At 38.8% G+C, this 15,230-nt stretch overlaps 1 long non-coding RNA gene across 1 annotated transcript in view; it reads left to right on the top strand.

The window, feature by feature from the left end:
• LOC123745893 (uncharacterized) overlaps positions 1-15,230 on the top strand; it is a 501,838-nt gene that overhangs the window by 81,023 nt on the left and 405,585 nt on the right. The window lies entirely within an intron of this gene.

The raw sequence follows: 15,230 nt of genomic DNA, 5'->3' as shown, positions 1-15,230 counted from the left end.
GGGCTTAGCGTCCCCGCGGCCCGGTCCTCGATCAGGCCTCCTATTTGTTACACACTCCCAGGTAGCAGCTCGTACCAGCTGTCTAACTCCCAGGTATCTATTTACTGCTAGGTAACAGGGGCATCAGGGTGAAAATTTCTGCCCATATGTTTCAGACTCCACCGGGGATCAAACCCGGAATCCCAGGACTACGAATCCGAAGCGCTGTTCACTCAGCTGTCAGGCCCTCCTACTATGGTGATGGTAGTTGAGTTACGGGTCGTTAGTCCCGCGTCTTAACTAGTCTACAGGCTCTATCATAGCCTATTTAACTCTGTCATAGGTGTATTTGAGGCTGTATATGGAGTCGTTCTCCAACAGGAGGCCTGGTCGACGACCGGGCCGCGGGGACGCTAAGCCCCGGAAGCACCTCAAGGTAACCTCAAGGTAACACTCCTTAGCGCATCGGGGGATACACGGATTACCGTTTTTGGTAATTTATGAACTATGTTACTCGTTGTTCCTGAGACGAATTGGTAACTATTATGATGTTTAACACACATTTAAATTGATAACCAATGTCCTGTTTATAGCTTGTCCTAGAAAACATGCATATTGTCACAAACACATTTATAATGTACATAAGTGAACACTCAACAATGTTTTATAACTTGTTTTTATTTCAAAACACCTAAGTTAATACTTCATGTACCTCCAGGAAATTATGCTAATATTCTCTCTTAACCAGAAACTAAAAGCATTCACATTTGCTCAGTAGTCGGCTAGTGGCTCTTCCACTCTCACATACACTCACTACAGTAATGAGTTTACAAAGTTATAGAATTGTATGATAATCAAGTTTGGGTAAATGACCACAATTTATCGGGTACGATCTCTGGCAGAGATTGGCTGCCGGTCCCATGACAGTCATGGGTTATTACCAGTACCCAAGCTGGTCCCAACTGCCCGTAAACAACTGGAGCTTCTCTAGACTTGTTACCTAATAACTGATGATCGTGTCCGGATGTTGTTTTAAGAAGGTAACTGAACCTCGTGGTTCAGTTATCCACTATGGAAGGAGGACACTCGCCCCCAGACACACGCTATAGAACAGTGGTTCCCAACCCTTTGTCTCAACCCGTTCTTGCACTTGCTTATAGTCAATATTTGGCATATGAATAAGTGCATATGTGACATATTAATTTATTGTGAATATTTGAGTTTACCTTGAAATGCTGAATAGAAAACACCGACCTAACCTAACCTTCTTAGTATGTTAAGATATTACAATTAGTACTAAACCTATATTGATATTACAGTTTTATAAAAATATCAAAACAAAACTAAAATATTTAAATAAATTATAAAGTAACTCAGGATATTGTCAAATTTTGTAAAAAATCTCGATTGTTTAATAAAACTGAGAGGAAGAGTTAGTGCCTTGAAAAAAAATTTGGCTTGGAATATGTCACATATATACTTATTGCTTATAGTCACTATTTGTCTTATTAATAAGTCCTATATGTGCTGTCTTGTGCGAGAGCAGGTTGTATGTCTTATCCTTTTTCCAATCACGTTCTCGCGCGTGGACCCCCCTACAACCATATTCTCGCGCGTGGACCCCCCTACAACCATATTCTCGCGCGTGGACCCCCCTACAACCATATTCTCGCGCGTGGACCCCCCTACAACCATATTCTCGCGCGTGGACCCCCCTACAACCATATTCTCGCGCGTGGACCCCCCTACAACCATATTCTCGCGCGTGGACCCCCCTACAACCATATTCTCGCGCGTGGACCCCCCTACAACCATATTCTCGCGCGTGGACCCCCCTACAACCATATTCTCGCGCGTGGACCCCCCTACAACCATATTCTCGCGCGTGGACCCCCCTACAACCATATTCTCGCGCGTGGACCCCCCCTACAACCATATTCTCGCGCGTGGACCCCCCCTACAACCATATTCTCGCGCGTGGACCCCCCTACAACCATATTCTCGCGCGTGGACCCCCCTACAACCATATTCTCGCGCGTGGACCCCCCTACAACCATATTCTCGCGCGTGGACCCCCCTACAACCATATTCTCGCGCGTGGACCCCCCTACAACCATATTCTCGCGCGTGGACCCCCCTACAACCATATTCTCGCGCGTGGACCCCCCTACAACCATATTCTCGCGCGTGGACCCCCCTACAACCATATTCTCGCGCGTGGACCCCCCTACAACCATATTCTCGCGCGTGGACCCCCCTACAACCATATTCTCGCGCGTGGACCCCCCTACAACCATATTCTCGCGCGTGGACCCCTTCCCCATGCAACCACGTTCTCGCGCGTGGACCCCTTCCCCATGCAACCACGTTCTCGCTTGTGGACCCTCTACAACCAATATATATATATATATATATATATATATATATATATATATATATATATATATATATATATTAGTATATTAGTATATTTTGGTAGCAGTCTTTCCTGTAGACATATATTATTAAATATGACCGAAAAAAAAGTAAAATAAAAATGAATTTTGGAGAATTGATCTTTGAATTACCATCAACAGTGAAAAGAAACGTAAGAAAGAGAAAATTCGTGTTAGAATTATTAATCTTACTTTTTCGGTCATTATATATATATATATATATAATATATATAATATATATATATATATATATAAATAATATATATATATATGTCGTACCTAGTAGCCAGAACGCACTTCTCGGCCTACTATGCAAGGTCCGATTTGCCTAATAGGCCGAGTGATTTTTTTTGTTTTAAATCAATTGTTTCCAATTAGTTTATTTGAATTATTATTATATTAAGAGCACAAATTATTGACTTAGTTGTGTTAGTTTAGGTTAGGTTAAGATAGGTAGGGTTGGTTAAGATCATTCATATATCTACGTTAGTTTTAAACTCAAATTTAAACAGATTAACTCATACATAATGAAATGGATAGCTTTATCATTTTATAAGAAAATTAGAAAAATATATAAATTCAAGAAAACTTGGCTTATTTGGCAAATCGGGCCTTGCATAGTAGGCCAAGAAGTGCGTTCTGGCTACTAGGTACGACATATATATATAAATGGAAATGTTCGTTTGTGCATAACCGCTAATCTTCTAAAGTTCTTCACCGATTGCTTGGAAATTTTTACACAACGTTCCATTCGTATCCGGCCAGGTTTTTATATACATACTATATAGATGTCACGTCTGTGACGGTAAAAAAAAACATGCTTTATCTGAAAAAAACTGTTTTCATGTGAGAGAAATCTTCGAAACCTCTTTACCAATTGCTTTGAAATTTTGACACAACGTTGCATTCAAATAGGCGCGTCCTTTTATATATCTACTCTTTACATGCCTCACCTGTGACAGGAAAACGTGCTTTCTTGAAAAACAGCGCCATCTGTTGGACGTAAGAGCAACACACGCTGTAGTCTCAAAGTTCTTTTCCGATTGCTTTGAAATTTTGACACAACATTGCATTCGAATAGGCGCGTCTTTTTATATACCTACTATATAGATGCCACCCCTTGTGACAGGTAAAAACATGCGTTTTTGAAAAACAGCGCCATCTGTTGCTCATAATAGCAACATGCACAAATACTTGGATGTTTCGTAACACAGATTACAAAATCATGTAATTTCAACATCAGTAGGGATTTGTATGATTTAGATAATTTTTTATTGATCTGCGATTTGAGTGGGATCTCAATAATACCTTATTAATATTCCCTTATCCTATTAAAGACATGTTAGGTAATGGCTAGGTTAGGAAGAATTAAGTTAGGTTAGGGTACATTATAGTACAGCGATGACCTAGAGAAGTACATAGGTTTCTCAGGTCCTAGACCCTCCTCCCTCGGTGGCCCTCTCGGGTCTAACGCTGTCAACGGGATCCTTTGGGGGAAAAAAATTCTCATCCTAAAGAGGATGGAGGACCAGCCTGGCGACACGACGCCCGCGGTGCCCCTTCAACCATACTAAATGCCTAACCTAAACTAACCAGGCCTTACCTGGTTAGTTTAGATAATATATTATATATAATATATATAATGTATATATAATATATATGTTATATTATATACTATATTATATATTGAAAAATAAACTCTCTAAAGTTTATATATATATATATATATATATATATATATATATATATATATATATATATATATATATATATATATATTTTATTAAATATGACCGAAAAAGTAAGATTAATAATTCTAACACGAATTTTCTCAATCTTTCGTACATTATGCTTCACTGTTGGAGGTAAATCAAAAATCACTTCTCCAAAATTCATTTTTATTTCTAGTCTGACGCGACACGGGCGCGTTTCGTAAAACTTATTACATTTTCAAAGACTTCACAAATACACAACTGATTAGAACTTGCGTTTCCCTGATTTTATATCTACATTTGAGTGAGGTGGGAAGGGTGATGTGGCATTACATTTGAGTGAGGTGGGAAGGATGATGTGGCATTAGAGGATATTAATAGGGTATTAAAAGTATCAACACAAGACAGAACACGAAACAATGGATATTGAATAGAAGTGTTTGTAGAAAGCCTATTGGTCCATATTTCTTGATGCTTCTATATTGGAGCGGAGTCTTGAGGTGGGTAGAATATAGTTGTGCAATAATTGGCTGTTGATTGCTGGTGTTGACTTCTTGATGTGTAGTGCCTCGCAAACGTCAAGCCGCCTGCTATCGCTGTATCTATCGATGATTTCTGTGTTGTTTACTAGGATTTCTCTGGCGATGGTTTGGTTATGGGAAGAGATTATATGTTCCTTAATGGAGCCCTGTTGTTTATGCATCGTTAAACGCCTAGAAAGAGATGTTGTTGTCTTGCCTATATACTGGGTTTTTTGGAGCTTACAGTCCCCAAGTGGGCATTTGAAGGCATAGACGACGTTAGTCTCTTTTAAAGCGTTCTGTTTCGTGTCTGGAGAGTTTCTCATGAGTAGGCTGGCCGTTTTTCTGGTTTTATAGTAAATCGTCAGTTGTATCCTCTGATTTTTGTCTGTAGGGATAACGTTTCTATTAACAATATCTTTCAGGACCCTTTCCTCTGTTTTATGAGCTGTGGAAAAGAAGTTCCTGTAAAATAGTCTAATAGGGGGTATAGGTGTTGTGTTAGTTGTCTCTTCGGAGGTTGCATGGCTTTTCACTTTCCTTCTTATAATGTCTTCGATGAAACCATTGGAGAAGCCGTTATTGACTAGAACCTGCCTTACCCTACAGAGTTCTTCGTCGACTTGCTTCCATTCTGAGCTGTGGCTGAGAGCACGGTCGACGTATGCGTTAACAACACTCCTCTTGTACCTGTCAGGGCAGTCGCTGTTGGCATTTAGGCACATTCCTATGTTTGTTTCCTTTGTGTAGACTGCAGTGTGGAAACCTCCGCCCTTTTCCATGACTGTTACATCTAGAAAAGGCAGCTTCCCATCCTTTTCCGTCTCGTAAGTGAAACGCAGCACGGAACTCTGCTCAAATGCCTCCTTCAGCTCCTGCAGATGTCTGACATCAGGTACCTGTGTAAAAATGTCGTCAACATACCTGCAGTATATGGCTGGTTTCAAGTTCATGTCGACTAAGACTTTTTGCTCGATGGTACCCATGTAGAAGTTTGCAAACAGGACACCTAGGGGAGAACCCATAGCGACCCCATCTACTTGCTTATACATATGCCCATCCGGGCTCAAGAAGGGTGCCTCTTTAGTACAAGCTTGGAGTAGTTTCCTCAGAATACTTTCTGGCATGTCAAGAGGAGTACAGGCTGGATCACGATACACTCTGTCGGCTATCATTCCGATTGTCTCGTCCACAGGTACGTTGGTAAACAGCGATTCTACGTCCAACGAGGCTCTTATCCCTGTGGCCCGTGCGCCCCGCAGTAAGTCCACAAATTCCTTTGGAGACTTCAGGCTGAAGGCGCAAGGAACATAAGGAGTCAGCAGGCCGTTGAGTCGCTTTGCCAATCTGTACGTGGGTGTGGGTATCTGGCTAATGATTGGCCGAAGTGGGTTTCCAGGCTTGTGCGTCTTGACATTTCCATACGCATATCCAGGTTTATATTCCCCAATGATCTTTGGCAGGTGGAGTCCGGATTTCATTATATGGAGGACCTATGGCAATTCCACGACCAAGAGATGGCTTCCTGAACCTTGCAGGAATTAACCTCACTGAGGACCAAGTCACTCTCCTAAATCTGGGCATAAACTGTCATGTTATGTCCAGACCGAGTGAAATGGCCCGGAAAGTGGAGTTGGAAATTCTGTTGGACGACATATTCGACCTCGAGACACAAAAGAAGGTCACTACCAAAGATACCTTACAAGCAGAACTTATTGCAGAAGGAGGAAAGAATCGAGGCAACTACAGAAGCACCATACTGTCCCCCGAGCTTAGAGCGGCAGCTAAAAGCCTTCGTGAGAACAAGGAGATAGTTGTCAGGAGAGGTGACAAGTCGCCAATATATGTCATTCTTAAAAAAGACGAATATCTGGCGAAAATGAACATCATACTCTCTGACCAAACTAAGTTCCAAAGGGTAACGAAGGACACTACAGCCGAATTAAAAGCAAAGGTCAACAAACTGATCGAAACTGTGAACGCCAAGAAATCCGGACTCCACCTGCCAAAGATCATTGGGGAATATAAACCTGGATATGCGTATGGAAATGTCAAGACGCACAAGCCTGGAAACCCACTTCGGCCAATCATTAGCCAGATACCCACACCCACGTACAGATTGGCAAAGCGACTCAACGGCCTGCTGACTCCTTATGTTCCTTGCGCCTTCAGCCTGAAGTCTCCAAAGGAATTTGTGGACTTACTGCGGGGCGCACGGGCCACAGGGATAAGAGCCTCGTTGGACGTAGAATCGCTGTTTACCAACGTACCTGTGGACGAGACAATCGGAATGATAGCCGACAGAGTGTATCGTGATCCAGCCTGTACTCCTCTTGACATGCCAGAAAGTATTCTGAGGAAACTACTCCAAGCTTGTACTAAAGAGGCACCCTTCTTGAGCCCGGATGGGCATATGTATAAGCAAGTAGATGGGGTCGCTATGGGTTCTCCCCTAGGTGTCCTGTTTGCAAACTTCTACATGGGTACCATCGAGCAAAAAGTCTTAGTCGACATGAACTTGAAACCGGCCATATACTGCAGGTATGTTGACGACATTTTTACACAGGTACCTGATGTCAGACATCTGCAGGAGCTGAAGGAGGCATTTGAGCAGAGTTCCGTGCTGCGTTTCACTTACGAGACATAAAGGATGGGAAGCTGCCTTTTCTAGATGTAACAGTCATGGAAAAGGGCGGAGGTTTCCACACTGCAGTCTACACAAAGGAAACAAACATAGGAATGTGCCTAAATGCCAACAGCGACTGCCCTGACAGGTACAAGAGGAGTGTTGTTAACGCATACGTCGACCGTGCTCTCAGCCACAGCTCAGAATGGAAGCAAGTCGACGAAGAACTCTGTAGGGTAAGGCAGGTTCTAGTCAATAACGGCTTCTCCAATGGTTTCATCGAAGACATTATAAGAAGGAAAGTGAAAAGCCATGCAACCTCCGAAGAGACAACTAACACAACACCTATACCCCCTATTAGACTATTTTACAGGAACTTCTTTTCCACAGCTCATAAAACAGAGGAAAGGGTCCTGAAAGATATTTTTAATAGAAACGTTATCCCTACAGACAAAAATCAGAGGATACAACTGACGATTTACTATAAAACCAGAAAAACGGCCAGCCTACTCGTGAGAAACTCTCCAGACACGAAACAGAACGCTTGAAAAGAGACTAACGTCGTCTATGCCTTCAAATGCCCACTTGGGGACTGTAAGCTCCAAAAAACCCAGTATATAGGCAAGACAACAACATCTCTTTCTAGGCGTTTAACGATGCATAAACAACAGGGCTCCATTAAGGAACATATAATCTCTTCCCATAACCAAACCATCGCCAGAGAAATCCTAGTAAACAACACAGAAATCATCGATAGATACAGCGATAGCAGGCGGCTTGACGTTTGCGAGGCACTACACATCAAGAAGTCAACACCAGCAATCAACAGCCAATTATTGCACAACTATATTCTACCCACCTCAAGACTCCGCTCCAATATAGAAGCATCAAGAAATATGGACCAATAGGCTTTCTACAAACACTTCTATTCAATATCCATTGTTTCGTGTTCTGTCTTGTGTTGATACTTTTAATACCCTATTAATATCCTCTAATGCCACATCATCCTTCCCACCTCACTCAAATGTAATGCCACATCACCCTTCCCACCTCACTCAAATGTAGATATAAAATCAGGGAAACGCAAGTTCTAATCAGTTGTGTATTTGTGAAGTCTTTGAAAATGTAATAAGTTTTACGAAACGCGCCCGTGTCGCGTCAGACTAGAAATAAAAATGAATTTTGGAGAAGTGATTTTTGATTTACCTCCAACAGTGAAGCATAATGTACGAAAGATTGAGAAAATTCGTGTTAGAATTATTAATCTTACTTTTTCGGTCATATTTAATAAAATATGTCTACAGGAAAGACTGCTACCAAAATATACTAATATATATATATATATATATATATATATATATATATATATATATATATATATATATATATATATATATATATATATATATATATATATATATATATATGTCGTACCTAGTAGCCAGAACGCACTTCTCAGCCTACTATGCAAGGCCCGATTTGCCTAATAAGCCAAATTTTCCTGAATTAATATATTTTCTCTATTTTTTTTCTCATGAAATGATAGCTACCCATTTCATTATGTATGAGGTCAATTTTTTTTTATTGGAGTTAAAATTAACGTAGATATATGACTAAACCTAACCAACCCTACCTAACCTAACCTATCTTTATAGGTTAGGTTCGGTTAGGTAACCGAAAAAGCTAGGTTAGGTTAGGTTAGGTAGGTTAGGTAGTCGAAAAAGCATTAATTCATGAAAACTTGGCTTATTAGGCAAATCGGGCCTTGCATAGTAGGCTGAGAAGTGCGTTCTGGCTACTAGGTACGACATATATATATATATATATATATATATATATATATATATATATATATATATATATATATATATATATATATATATATATATTATAGTCGTACCTAGTAGCCAGAACGCACTTCTCGGCCTACTATGCAAGGCCCGATTTGCCTAATAGGCCGAGTGATTTTCATTATTTTCAATAAATTGCTTACAATTAGTTAATCTGAATTATTATTAATATATTATATTAAAAACATAAATTATTGACGTATTTGTGTTTAGGTTAGGTTGGGTTTGTTAGGTTCGGTCATATATCTGTTAGTTTTAACTCAAATTTAAGAAAATTAGCTCATACATTATGAAATGGATACCTTTATCATTTCATAAGAAAACATTAGAAAAATATATAAATTCAGGAAAACTTGGCTTATTAGGCAAATCGGGCCTTGCATAGTTGGCCAAGAAGTGCGTTCTGGCTACTAGGTACAACATTATATATATATATATATATATTATTATATTATATATATATTATATATATATATATATATATATATATATATATATATATATATATATAATGTTTCATTGAATATTACCGCATATTCTGTATTTATTATTTTCTGGTTTAGGGCTTCTATCCCTCTATTTTCTTAGCATCAGGGCTTAATTGAAATAGGAGTTCTCCAAAACTCATTTTCGTACTTTTAAGGTGAAGAAAAGAAGTGATTTACTATAGAGTGTATTACACTTATTTGTATAATTTGCACGACGTTTCGAACCTCCATGGTTCATTCTCAAGTGAACAGATCTTACAATACTAGTTGATTTTATACCCGCATTAGGTCAGGTGATAATACAATGAAGGTGAAAACATGGGGGGATACATAAGGGATAAACATAGGGGCTGCAGAAGGCTTATTGGCCCATACGAGGCATCTCCTATCCAAACACAAAGATTAATCCAGTGTAATTGGCCTGTTTGTTGGACATTGTCTTCTGTGTTGGCATCGATATGTTCTTGTCTTGTCCTTACTCTCATGGTGGGTAGAGTAAATAGTTCCGTGATTTGGGTGTTCATGGTAGGTCGCTCTATTCTTATGTGAATTGCCTCAAGAATTTGTAATCTTCTTGAATCTTGGGTTTTGTCTATTATGCAAGTATTCTTGTTCAACATTTCTCTTGTTAGAGTAATGTCATGGGCTTGTCTCATGTGATTCCTAGGGGCACCAGATTGAAGATGGCATGTCAAACGCCTCGTCAGCTTGGTCGACGTCATACCTATGTACTTACATTGAAGGTTACATCCTTCGTGGGGGCAAGTGTACATGTATACAACGCTTGACTGCTGTAGAGGGTTCTCCGTCGGCTTCGGGCTGTTTTTGATAAGGAGTTCGGAAGTCTTCTTGGTTTTGTAGAATATTATCAGGTTTATGTTTTGGTTAGGAGTAGTGCTTTTTACTCCTTTACGGATTATTTCTTTCATTATTCTTTCCTCTTTTATATGTTCACTGTGCATGGTTGATTTGTAATATAATTTTATTGGGGGTGTTGTGGTTTCTGTTCTAGGTTCTGAATTATACCAACGGTCCAAGTGTCTTCTTATAGCAGCGTTTATTTCCGCGTTGCTATATCCGTTGTTCACCAATACCTGAGTTACTCTTTCAAACTCTCTACTCACGTTGCTCCATTCAGAGCAGTGGGTAAGCGCTCGACGAATATAAGCATTGAGAACACTGGCTTTGTATCTTTGGGGGCACTCACTTCTACCGTTCAGGCATAATCCTATGTTGGTGGGCTTGGTATATACATAGGTATAAACTACGTATATACCATACGTAGGTACTGGTATAAATGTAACACGATTTGTATTTACTTATCACTTGAGAATGAACCATGTAGGTTCGAAACGTATATATTAGTATATTTTGGTCTTATAAACATTTGTTGTTGATTATGACCGAAAGGGTAAGATTAATGATTCTGACACGAATCTTCTCAATATTTACGTTTTTCTTCACTGTTGGGGGTTAATTGAAAAATGAACTCTCCAAAGTTTATTTTCACATTTTAATTTATGCTTTGACGCCTAAAAGCGTTTTGCAAGGACTTCTCACATTTTCAAAGAGATTTTTACACACATCATTTCATGCTTATATTCGTTTTTGGGCGAAGTGACAAGACAGAACACGAATCAATGAGTATATTGCATATTTGCTGTTTCTATACTGCTATATATTGCTATATTGCTCTTGGTTCTTCTATGTTGGTTCGGGGTCTTGAAGTGGGCGGAATATAGTAGTGTGTTAATTGGCTGATGATTGGTGGTGTTGACTTTTTGATGTGTAGTGCCTCGCTGATGTCGAGTCTAATGCTATCGCTGTATCTATCGATGATTTCAGTGTTGCTTGTTAAGATTTCTCTGGTGATGGTCTGGTTGTGTGAGGAGATAATGTTTCTTGATGGAACCCTGTTGTTTGTGCATTGTTAATCGCCTAGAAAGAGACGTTGTTGTCTTGCCTATATACTGTGATCTTTGGGGCTGACAGTCCCCAAGTGGGCATTTGAAGGCATAAACGACGTTGGTTTGTTTCAAGGCGTTCTGTTTGGTGTCTGGAGAGTTCTTCATGAGTAGATTGGCCGTTTTCTTGTTTTTGTAGTAAATTGTCAATTGTATCCTCTGATTTTTGTCTGTGGAGATAACGTTCCTATTACTAATATCTTTCAGGACACTTTCCTCCGTTTTATGAGTCGTCAAAATGAAGTTCCTGTAAAACAGTCTAATAGGGAGTAATTATATAATATATATAAATATATATATATATATATATATATATATATATATATATATATATATATATATATATATATATATATATATATATAATGTAATATTAATGATATGTCGTACCTAGTAGCCAGAACACAGTACTTGGCCTACTATGCAAGACCCGATTTGCCTAATAAGCAAATTTTCCTGAATTTATATATTTTCCGATATTTTTTTCTTATGAAATGATAAAGCTATCCATTTCATTACGTATGAGTTAAGTTCTTTTGAGTTAAAACTAACATAAATATATGACCGAACCTAACCAACCCTACCTAACCTAACCTAACCTATCTTAATCTAACATTAACTAACATAACTGTCAATAATTTATGGTCCTTACATAATATAATAATAATATTTCAAATAAACCAATTGGAAACAAAATTTTGAAAATAACGAAAATCACTCGGCCTATTAGGTTAGGCAAATCAATCCTTGCATAGTAGGCTAAGAAGTGCGTTCTGGCTACTAGGTACATATATATATATATATATATATAATATATATATATATAATATATATATATATAATCTCAGTTCTAATGATAATAGAATTATAAATAAAATAATAATTAGAATGTAATTATTAAGGGCTTAAGAGACAATTAGGTTATAATTATTTAAGCGCCTCACTAGGCAAGCGTCGCTGTGAGCTCGGGTTATACGTTATTCTGTATTACTGGAAAATAATATTAATTTAATACACACTTTTGATTAATAATGTATACACATGACCGTCAATAATCACTCTCAATAATACGAGTTAATAAAATTATATCATGAGAGGACTAATTATACAAATACTGTAATATATTCAGGAATGACAATTTCAATCTCTTAGTCCTTCAGACAGTTAAAAATAGCAATTATATGTAAGTTATTATGAACGCTTCGTCAATTGATAACAAATGGGACAGCATTTCGTAGCAAATTATGATCTTACGAGAGGTGTATCACTTATGTTCATGGGAATGACAAACATCATTTCTGCATTGATTGGTAGTTTTCCTACAGTGGTGTTCCCTATATATATATATATATATATATATATATATATATATATATATATATATATATATATATATATATGTATATAATATCCCTGACGAGTTCGTCAGGGAACTTCCTGAATTTCGCTGTAATTACCCTCTCGAAGGACCAAATCACCCTGATTTTAATCTGGATGTGAGTTGCTACATTATGTCCAGTTTAAGATGACCTGGAAGGTGGAGTTGGAGATCCTGCTGGATGACGTATTCTCTCTTGAGACACAGTGGAAGATCACCACCAAGGATACATTACCAGCTGAGAGTCTGGCGGAGTGAAGACAGACTCGAGGCGACCACACAACTCCAAATTGTCTCATGAACTTAATAAAGCGGCAGTTTAGAACCTTCGTGAAAATAAGCTAGTTGATAGAAAAGGCGATTATTCGCCAGTGATATTATAAAGGATGGATGTACTGAAAAAATAAACATTAACTCCGATTAAACTATATTCAAAAAGTATCACGAGGATATCATTGGCAAGCGATGAGTCACAATAACGTGGCTAAAGTATGTTGACCAGACCACACACTAGAAGGTGAAGGGACGACGACGTTTCGGTCCGTCCTGGACCATTCTCAAGTTGATGACAATCGACTTGAGAATGGTCCAGGATGGACCGAAACGTCGTCGTCCCTTCACCTTCTAGTGTGTGTTCTGGTCAACATATCATTGTCAAGTTGAAAGCAAAGGTTAACAGATTGGTTGAAACTCATTTGTCAAAGGTCGGGAGTTCACCTGCCGAAAACTGCTAGAGTACAAGCCTGTATAGGTCTGTTAAGACCTAAACCTGGAAACCCACTTGCACACCATCATCCCACACCCACGTACAGACTGGCAAAGCCACTTAACACTATGCTGACTCTCACATGTAATGTGCTTTCATTGATGTATAACCTTGTATAGCTGTGGCCCTACGTACCTGCCTACCTTCGGGAGACCTTGTATAGGACCCTATGGTGCATAACCTTGTATAGCTGTGGCCCTACCTACCTGCCTACCTTCGGGAGACCTTGAATAGGACCCTATGGTGCATAACCTTGTATAAATCTAGCCTTGTGGTGTATAGCTTATTATTCTGTACAGGAATTAATTCGGTATACACCATCGTGCATAAAGTTATGAACATAATTAATTAAAAATTACGTTATTCCATTCCAAAGAGCCGTAATTGCAAGCACCATTCATTAATAACACGCCTCGTATGCAAACAGCTTTCATATAATGTTGCACTGAATACAAAATGTTGTCAGAGCCCATCAAAAATCCCCTCCCCCCCAATATATATATATATATATATATATATATATATATATATATATATATATATATATATATATATATATATATATATATATATATAATATATAAATATATATATATATGAATTTTGGAGAGTTGATCTTTGAATTACCATCAACAGTGAAAAGAAACGTAAGAAAGAACGAGAAAATTCGTGTTAGAATTATTTATCTTACTCTTTCTGTCATATTTAATATATATATATATATATATATATATATATATATATATATATATATATATATATATATATATATATATATATATATATATTAAAATTAACAAAATAAACGTGTTTCTTACGTTTAAATTTGACATTTAATACCTAAAGTCTTTCTGGAAAAAATTGTAATAGGCGTAGTGATTACGATCTTCGAGCACGGTGGAAGATCTCCCAGTAGAGGAGAGTTTCCCGTATGGAGGCAGTCCTTCCAGCGCTGAGGAAGATCTCCCAGTAGAGGAGAGTTTCCCGTATGGAGGCAGTCCTTCCAGCGCTGAGGAAGAGAGCTACACAATGACAGTGAAACAGTGACATATAAGGTGAACAAATCCTCAAGGGCCGTGATGAGGGTTCGAACGTAGGTTCGGTTCACCTGAGGTTGAATGAGGTTCGAACCCTCATCACGGCCCTTGTGGATTTGTTCATTTGATGTATCACGCTATTGACATTTGTGTATAGTGACATAAGTGTATGCAGGAGCCACTACTGAAATAGGAGGGAGCTAGGGCAGGCAGGCGTAAAGACAGGCGTAGAGGCAGGCATGCGGGAAGGTACTAAGGAGGGAAGACATCCCTAGCGTCCATTTACACCCAATTTGCAAGCTCAGCCAAAGTCTAAAACGTAATTAAAGAAAGTCAAAGGTCGGTTATCCCCCCCCCCTCCTCCCGCCCTTTTATAGTAACGATAAGGTGGCGTGGGCCGGAGGCCGCCCACTACAGTATACACAGTCAAGGCTCACTTAAGGTACCTGGCCGGAAAATTGGAAGTTGGAGTTT

Source organism: Procambarus clarkii, chromosome 88 (genome assembly GCF_040958095.1).
Source record: "Procambarus clarkii isolate CNS0578487 chromosome 88, FALCON_Pclarkii_2.0, whole genome shotgun sequence".
In the NCBI taxonomy this organism is placed as follows: Eukaryota; Metazoa; Arthropoda; class Malacostraca; order Decapoda; family Cambaridae; genus Procambarus; species Procambarus clarkii.
This window is presented reverse-complemented; position numbering and strand designations above follow the sequence as displayed.